The sequence below is a fragment of the Chrysochloris asiatica genome, unplaced genomic scaffold, assembly GCF_000296735.1.
Source record: "Chrysochloris asiatica unplaced genomic scaffold, ChrAsi1.0 scaffold00176, whole genome shotgun sequence".
Classification (NCBI taxonomy): domain Eukaryota; kingdom Metazoa; phylum Chordata; class Mammalia; order Afrosoricida; family Chrysochloridae; genus Chrysochloris; species Chrysochloris asiatica.
The window spans coordinates 1,330,193-1,339,319 of NW_006408694.1; positions in this window are offsets into that span (position 1 = coordinate 1,330,193).

The following is a 9,127-nucleotide window of genomic DNA, read 5'->3' on the forward strand; positions in this document are numbered from 1 at the left end:
CATATGCATGTGAAAATTGGGCAATGAGTAAGAAAGATCATAGAAGAATTGATTCATTTGGGTTATGGTGTTGGTGAAGAATATTAAAAGTACCATGAACTGCTGGAATGAACAATCTGTATTGGAAGTAGTACAGCCAGAATGCTCCTTAGAAGCCAGCATGACGGGACTTCATCTCTTATACTTTAGACATATTATCAGGAGAAATTAATCCCTAAGGAAGGACACCACACTTGGTAAAGCGGAGGGTCAGCAAAAAAAGGAAGACCCCTAACAAAATGGATTGGTACAGTGACAGAAGTACAGGACCTGGCAGTTTTTTGTTCTGCTGTGATAAAGTCACTATGAGTTAGAACTGATTCAACTAGCAACAACAACAACAACATTAGCCTGAGGTTTATAGAAGAGAGGCATTTATTATCAACACCATACCTCACACTAGGATTATAACATAAAAATGTTCCAATATTTTTGGTAAAGTAATTGTTGTTCTCGTTATGTGCCATCAAGTCAGTTCTAACTCATCACGACACTCTATGGGTTTCTGAGGAGTAGCTGGTGGGATTGAACCACTGACCTTGCATTTAGCAGTCCAGTGCATAGTAATAATGGAAATGGTGGTGACGAAGAGGGCTTATGGGAATAATTCTCCAAACTTGAAAGGTGAGTTTTGTTTCTTTTGATGTGCAGTCCAAACAGCACTTGAGTTAATCATATCAAATTAACAACATGAGGCAATATACCATTAATTTTTACATTTTAATTTTTGCTGCTTCTCCCACTGTGCAATGCTATTAAAGAATGTTGTTAGAATATAGTGATGTAGACCTTGATTCTCTGGGCAGGCCAGACAGTCCATCATGAGAGATTATTTTTTTTCTCTAAGACAAGCACTTGTAAACAGAAATGACGTGAAGAATAGAATTGGCTTCCAGCACCTTCAGACTTTGAACTACATTTATTCATGTAATATATCTGAGTTTGGTAAGTGCATAAGAATTCCAGATTTCCATTTTGAACAATTAAACAAACTGTGTTTTCTACGGAGGGCTACGTTGCTAATTTAAAATGCAGTGAGAAGGGTGATGAACTTGGGCACGAGATAGCTGGATTTGTGATCTGGAGCACGTCACTTCATCTCTTTGGATCCAAGTTCCTTCATTTATAAAATTACCAGCTTGTTCTAAGTCGTTTCTATGCCTTATACTTTCTATGAACACAAAATCCCAAAGAATAGTTTTGTGTATTCTACTCACTTGCACAAAATAAAATCATTCTGCATTAGCATTTCAGCACAGTTCTGGCATTTAATAAATAGGAGTTGTCCGCCCCCTTGGCCAAAGTGATGGGTGACAGTCTAGTTGATTTATGCTAGTAAAATATGAGAAAGAGTTTTCTACCACAAAACCAAAAAGAAACTATGACATGTAATTCACTGTGTTGACTTTTGGCAAAGCACAAGAAGAAAAGGTTGATTCAAGCATTTTTAAGTTCATTTATAAATGTTCATTGAACTTTGATTGAAATGTGTGGCTTTCTGCATGCTGATATTTTAGTTACTTTTGTATTTATCAAAATTGGTTCCCAATGTTAGACAATCTGCCTGTGATATTTCAAAGTTACGGATGGACGAGAATGCTTAAATATGTCATATTTTTCCCTGATCTTTGAAGTGTTGAGGAATTGAATGGGTTTCAAAAAAAAATATTTATCATGATCACATGATCACAGTCAAGAAGAGGAACCAAAGTAATTTTTCTGTCCAAAGTAATTTTTCTGTCAGTTTTCCAATGCTGGAAAAATCTTGGCCAATTAAAACAGTCTGAAGGCTAGTTCCTGGCCAGTTAAAACATTCTGAAAACAATGAATTGTAGATTTTATAAGCTCTACACAAAATAATTTATGTGAATGGGAAATTCCCACAGCTTAATTATAATTTTTGCATCTATGAAATCATTTATTTCTCATAGAAACTCTAAAATGTAGACACTGTTATTCTCACTTTAATGATAAATGTAATTGAAGAGAAACCCCTGCCATTGACTCAATTCCAACTCAGAGCAATTTTATGTAACGTTTCCAAGGCTACAAATGGGAGCAGAAAGTCTTCTCTTTCTTCCATGGTGTGACTGGTGGATTCAAACTGCTCACCTTGTGGTTAGCAGCCCCATGTTTAACCCACTATGCCACCGGAGCTTCTTTAACTGAAGAGGGAGGATTTAAATAGCTTTAGAATGTCACACAGCTTACAAGGGACAGAACTATATATGTCACCTATAGTTGTTAGGCTCCAGAGCAACACTTGCCACCACAACATGGACATGCCTCTCTCACTGAGATTCTGCCTTATGAAAGAAGTGGAGGAGGACTTGGGTTTACTTTGGAAGAATCTTGTGGGTTAGACTATGGCAGTTTGTCGGGTCTGTCACTGTGGGTTAATGCCCCAGACTGCAAAGTTGTCGAGGACCGGCCTCGACATAGGAATTTGGTTCACAAGTGTTTGGTTCACAAGGAGGGGAGATCCAGCAGCGATACAGATAGCAAACGAATACACAGACAGACAAATAGAGGGGGACAAAGAGGCACCCTGAAACCAGGGCAGATGCATCACTGGTGGGCAGACTTGGGACTACAGGCATCATGGCCTCTGCAGGCAGCAACTCACTGCCCTGCAAACTGTACTACATGCCCTCCAAGCCGTAATGCACACCTGGGCCGGCCTGCGTCTCCGTTTTATTTAGGGGAGGAGCTTCACACCAAGCTGGGAGGGACTAAGACAAGGTACAGCTAACATCAGTAATTTTCCAGACATTCAGGTAACTTTACATCATACTTCACTGGTTAGAATCCCAGGCCTGCAACTTGGTTTCTCAGGCTCAATTAACATATCTATAGCCCCTGAGCTCAGTTGGGGCAAGGTGAAAGGGAAGGACAAAAGGCTTGGGCGGAGTCCCGCTGTTTTGGCTTCCTGAGCCAGGTTTTCAGGAACTTGGCTGAATAACCTGCACCTGGGAGAGGTTCAGGGAGGATGGCTTTTTTGTCTATAGAACAAAGAACCAGGAAGTAGCTAAGCTATTTTCAGTTAATCCTTTGGAGAAAGGCTTAACATTGAAGCCTTTACAGTCTCGGCTTTAGGAAAATATTACATTTATCTGTGGATATTAAGGGCTCATGTTTGGAATTAAATAAAAAACATAACTGAACACTAAGATGAAAAACAATTTGCCATGACTGCCAGTGGCCAGAATTTTTTCCTTAGAGCCTGCGGCCTGTATAGTCTGCAACGGCCTCGAACTTCTGACCAGTTTTACATGGTCTGCAACACAAAGTCATTTGAACTGCAAGTTCAGCAGTTCAAGCTCACCAGCTTCTCCTCAGAAACCTTAACAGGGTCACTGTGGATTAGAACTGACTCAATGACACTTAACAACAACAACAACAATTTAAGAATATTCACCATTGAGTACTGTTTGGAGGGAAATACTAGGGTTTTTAGTTTCTCTCAGTAGTGCAAAGTGTTAACCTGATTGATTGCTGACTGAAAGGTTGGAAGTTTGACTCTACCCAGAGATATCTTGGAAGAAGAACTAGGCAATCTACTTACATAAAACCAGATACTATGGAGTACAGCGGTACTTGGACACACATAGGGCACCATGAGTCAGAGTCGACTCCATAGCAACTGTTTGGTATTGGTATTCTGTTTTTGTTGTTGTTCCCTAGGAAGTCCTTGTAGATAATACAACCACAAAGTTCTGTGTGAGCAAGTCACAGCAGAGAACATTTGCTGTACTAAAGGGCATAGCCTGCTGAGGAACAAAGCCTTCTAGTGACTAGCAAGAAAAATGTGTATTCTTAAATGTTGGTAACTATAGCCTAGAGGTAAAATCTCTATAGTTTGTATGCTTATGGAAGAAATGGGCTTTTATAGGTGATTCTGGTTATAGTACAAGAATAATGGGGAGCAAAACTTAAAATAATTAAAAGACCAGGCTCACTGTTTTGATCAAGAATGATGAAACCCCTAAAACTATGGTACTTAGGCTACCTTCAAGCTGCGAGCTGAAGTCACCCTAGTGACTCAACTTTCAGCCAAACAGTGGTTGTGTGCCATGGAGTCAGTTCCAACTTATAGCAACCCTGTATAGGTTTCCAAGGCTGTAATTCTTTATGGGAGCAGAAAGTTCATCTTTCTCCAGAGGAACCTCTGGTAGTTTTGAGCTGTTGACCTTGAGGTTAGCAGACTGACTCATAACCACTACATTACCAGAGCTCCTGAGCCAAAAAATAGACAGCCTATATGGTGAACAATAGCATCAGGAAGATATGCACTCCATAGAACAATCAACCAAATGAGATCAAAAGGGCAGCATCTGCTTAGGGATAAAGCTCAAAAGATAGATGGGGACAGGGACATAGGACAGAGAAGGAATGGAAATGAGAAATTCAGGGAGGAAGTCAGAAGAGTGCTGTTACATTGTGGGGATTGCAGTCAATATCATGGAAAAAAATGTATATAAATTCTTGTATGGAAGCCAATTTGCTCTGTAAACTTTCACCCAAATCAAAATAAAAAGTTGAAATAAAACAAAGATGAGAATGCAGGTGGGCAGAGAAACAAGTTTAATGGAAATGGAACAAGCAGAACACAAACAATGAGAAACGTTCACATATTGTGAAGAATGTAAACAGTGTCACTGACTGAAAAATTTATGTAGAAAGTGTTGAATGGGAACCTAAACTGCCAGCTAAATCATCACTGAAAATCCAATAAAATATTGTTGTTAAGTGCTGTCAAGTTGGTTCTGACCCATAGTGGCCCTGTATAGGGTATCCGAGGAGCAGCTGGTGAGTTAGAACCACCAACCTTGTAGTTCAAACCAACCTCACATTTGAGTGCATATCCTACAGCACCACAGCAGGATTCTTAATAAAATATTAGGAGTTTTAAATAATTCTGGCTTCTGATTTACTATAATAAATTTTAGAAGTCTACCTCAAGAAAATAAAAAAATGCCTTTTATTGGTCAGTCATCAAAACCAGGGATAGTAAGGCTGTGGGAAACAGATGTTATAAACTCATCTGCATAATGCCAGAGATTTCTTTTAGTGAGAAAGATCTGGAATAAGTCAATCACATGGGATCCTTGAGTAGCAAGTTCTCTAGTGGGTGATGGCAGTGCAGAAACAGAAATCAAGATGGCAACCAAGCCCAAGAAGTGGGCCAAGACAGTCATAGCAGGACATCAGCTATGAACACAGGAACCCATAGCCATGTGGCTGGAGACCTGGATTCACCTTAGACATCACAATCATTGCTGTAGGCAATTTAGCTAGTGTCACCTGCAAACCAATAGCCATTAATAAACTGCTAGATGGAAACCAAAAATGAAGCCTTGGAATGAAGCCAGGGAGTTAGCTCTACTGAAACGCTGTCTGTAACTTTTCAACTGTACCAGATATAAGAGAAATATATCCTTGAGGATTGGATAATTGGAAATTATTATGAAGTGAATTGAAATCAGGGAGCAGAAAACATAGGGGTATATGCTGATTTAAACCTGAAGCCTTAGTGAGAACGGCAGGACTGAAGGCTTTCAGAGATGGCATGGCTTTTTCTTTTTCTTCTTTTTGAAGAAGGCAGAATCAAAAATAGCATCAAGCTCAGCAAACAGCATCTACAGCTGCTAAGGAAAGAACAGCCTTCATTCAAATGCATTGCAGAAAGGACAGCTGGTCACATTGGTCTTTTCAGCCTTCCTTGTGCACATATTTAGCAGCACAGTCAGCAGCAGGATCTTTGAGTATAAAAGACACTGATAGATATCTGGGATAACTCCAGCACAGTTAAATTTTGCATAAGGGTAGCTTATCAAGTCTTTTTCCATTATGCCAAATTTCAGTTCTGCCTAGTTGTTTTAGATTCTTTGTTTCAGTATGAAATGCTTTAACCTATAAAGTAGAAAGAGGTAGGACTATTAAATGTAGAGAAGTCATTCAAATTGAGCTCTTGCTGGCTCAGGTTTGGACTGCTAAAAATGTGACCAAACCAATAATTGGATGACAGAAATGTTTTGTGCATTGTTGTTATCTGTTATCAAGTCGACTCCCCTCACAGTGACCCCATTAACAACAAAATGTTCCATATTCCATCTACATGATTGGTTGTGCATTAGACCCTTGTGACTCATGGGGTTTTTATTGATTGATTTTTGGAATTAGATTGCCATGCCTTTCTCCGAAGACTGTTTTCATCTGGAAGCTCAACTGAAACCTGTTCAGCATCATAGCAATAGGCAAACCTCCGTGGACACACAGGTAGTGGTTGTACATGAAATCGAATCTGGCTCTCCAGCAAAAAGGAAGAGTACTCTACAACTAACATGTGAAGAATGTGCTTTCCAAGTGGTCAATTTGGACACTTCTTAACATTGAAGTGGGGTAGCTGGCAGGATGAGATCCCTACCTAGTTATACTTTCACAGATGGATGCAAAAAGCAGCTGTTTAGTGTCACCATAGCTGTGCAAGCCATGGTGCTAAGGAAGAAGAGTACACCCAAATAATAAGGATGACTGCTTCCCCCAGGAAACTGCTTACACTCAAACATGGGCATATCAAGTGTGCAAATTATGCAAAATACATACCAGAGATTGTGAGACATATTTTATTGCAGAACTGGAAAGTGTTTGGTTCTGTGTACACAGGGTCACTATGAATTGGCACAGACTCATCAGCACCTAACAACACGGCAAAGAAGAGTAGGTGCACAACCCTCCCCCTGTCCCTCCACAAAATTCTAAGGAATAGAAAGAGGAAAAGTTTCCATACAAGAGACAGAAGAATAGAGTGATTTAAAGATACACCTTGAAAAATTGGCAGGATTTGTACATATGAAGATCTGGAAGACAGGGTAGTTCAGACTTGGAAATCTAAAAAAGCATCTAGGTTGGATGAAACAGTAAATGCTGAAGGCAGAAGTTGCATCATATATGAAGGAATTTGAGTTTCTGTTTGATGAGTTTTGAGCAAGAAAGCAGCAGGATTGGAACTACAGTTTAGACAATGCCCAACAGACTCAGACGTTTTACATTTTTTATTACTGTTGTCTCTGAACTCAGAATGATCAGTGATAGAAATGGTAAGATAGAATCACTGTGTCACATTTTGTCACCACAATGTAATGATATGATGATGTAAGATGTTACATGTAAGACTATTTCTTATAATCTAGCAGTAAGAAAACATGGCAATAGATTTCAAATTAAAATCCTTATTTTATAGCATTATAAACATATAGACAAGGAAGAAAACATGTGGGTCAATAGGCAATCCCAATAATAATTACTAATATAATGCATTGTGACAGAAGTAGGGCAGGTTATTATCGTCACTTTGAGAATTAGCTCAGATTCAGTCTTCAGATACTGTGCTAATTTCTTAAAGCAGCTGTGATAAAAAAAAAAAACACACAAAGTGGGTGACATATAAGAACAGAAAATTATTGTTTTACAGGTTCTGGATATTAGAAGTCTGAATTCAGTGTGTCAGTAGGACCATACTGCCTTGGACATTGCAAGGAGAAGCTTCTATCTTGTCTCTCCCAGCTTCTGATAATCGTAGGTGTTCCTTGGCTTGCAGATGCAACATAATTCCATCTCTGCCTCTATTTTTATATGGTTATTCTTCCTCTGTCTACCTCTTTATATCTTGTTGCAGACCGTGTAAGACTGGTCAGAGAATCGAGGCCCTATAAGCCCGAGTGTAACAGATCTAGCCACTTGGCAGTCAATAGCAAATTGTTTTTCATCTTAATATTCAGTTACATGTATTAATTTAATACACGGAGCCCTTGATAATCCACAGATAAATGTGATGTTTTCCTAAAGCCGAGACTAAAGGTTGCAAGGTCAGGCCTTTTTCCAAAGGATTAACTAAAAATATCTTAGTTACTTCTCGTTCTTTGTTCTATAGACAAAACACCCATCCTCCCTAATCCTTTTCCAGGTGCAGCCCATTCACCTGGGCGTCTCAAGTCCTCCTGCAGACCTGGCTCAGGAAGCCGAAACAGCGGGACTCTGCCCAAGCCTTTGTCCTTACCTCTCACCTTCCCCCACCTGAGCTCAGGGGCTATAGATATGTTAATTGGGCCTGATAATCCAAGTTGCTGGCCTGGGATTCGAACTAGCGAAGTACGATGTAAAGTTACCTGAAGGTCTGATGTTAGCTGTATCTTGCCTAAGTCCCTCCCAGCTTGGTGTGGCTCCTCCCCTAAATAAAACAGAGGCCCGGGCCTCCCCAGGTGTGCATTATGGGTTGGAAGGCATGCAGTAAAGATTGCAGTGCATTACAGGTTGGAGGGCATGCAGTAAAGATTGCAGGGCAGTGAGTTGCTGCCTGCAGTGGCCACGATGCCTGTAGTCCCAAGCCTGCCCACCAGTGATGTATCCACCCTGGCTTTGGGGTGCCTCATTGTCTCTCTCTGTCTCCTTCTGTGTATTCTTGATATATCTTTACCATCGTCAGGTATCTCCTCCTCGTGAATCGAACCCCTATGTTGAGGCAGGTCCCCGACAATATCTCTCCTCTTTTATAACAAAATCATGAAGAGAACAAACAAGATGGCAGACCAGGTGGAAGTGCAGTGAGGAGCTCCATCAGAAACAACAGAGAATACTGGACCAAGCAAGCTCAGAGGATGGTGCCAGAACCCTGAACCATTTATAAAGGAATATTTATAAGGTTGGAAAGCTTACAGCTAGGGGAAATTGTAGCAGAAGCAAGAAATCCAGTGCTTTCTAAGTCAAGACACTCAGCTTTACATGGAGCCACCATCTTCGGTAAGACCAAGCAGGGAAAGGATCAGAGCAGCCTCGGATGCTTGACAGAACCACAGAGATAAAGGTGTAGACATTCTTCTTCTTCTTCTTTTTTTTTTTTTTTTGTATCTGTTCATTATTGGTCTTTCACTGTCTGCATACCTCCATTCTAGTGACTAGAGGGGGTGCCTGAGGGAGTGGACACCCTACCTCTATCCCTGGAGGGTTCTACAACATATGCACACAAATCTCCTCAAAATTTAAAGTGACAGTATCCACTTAAAACCAAATGGCAGTGCAAAATGGCCAC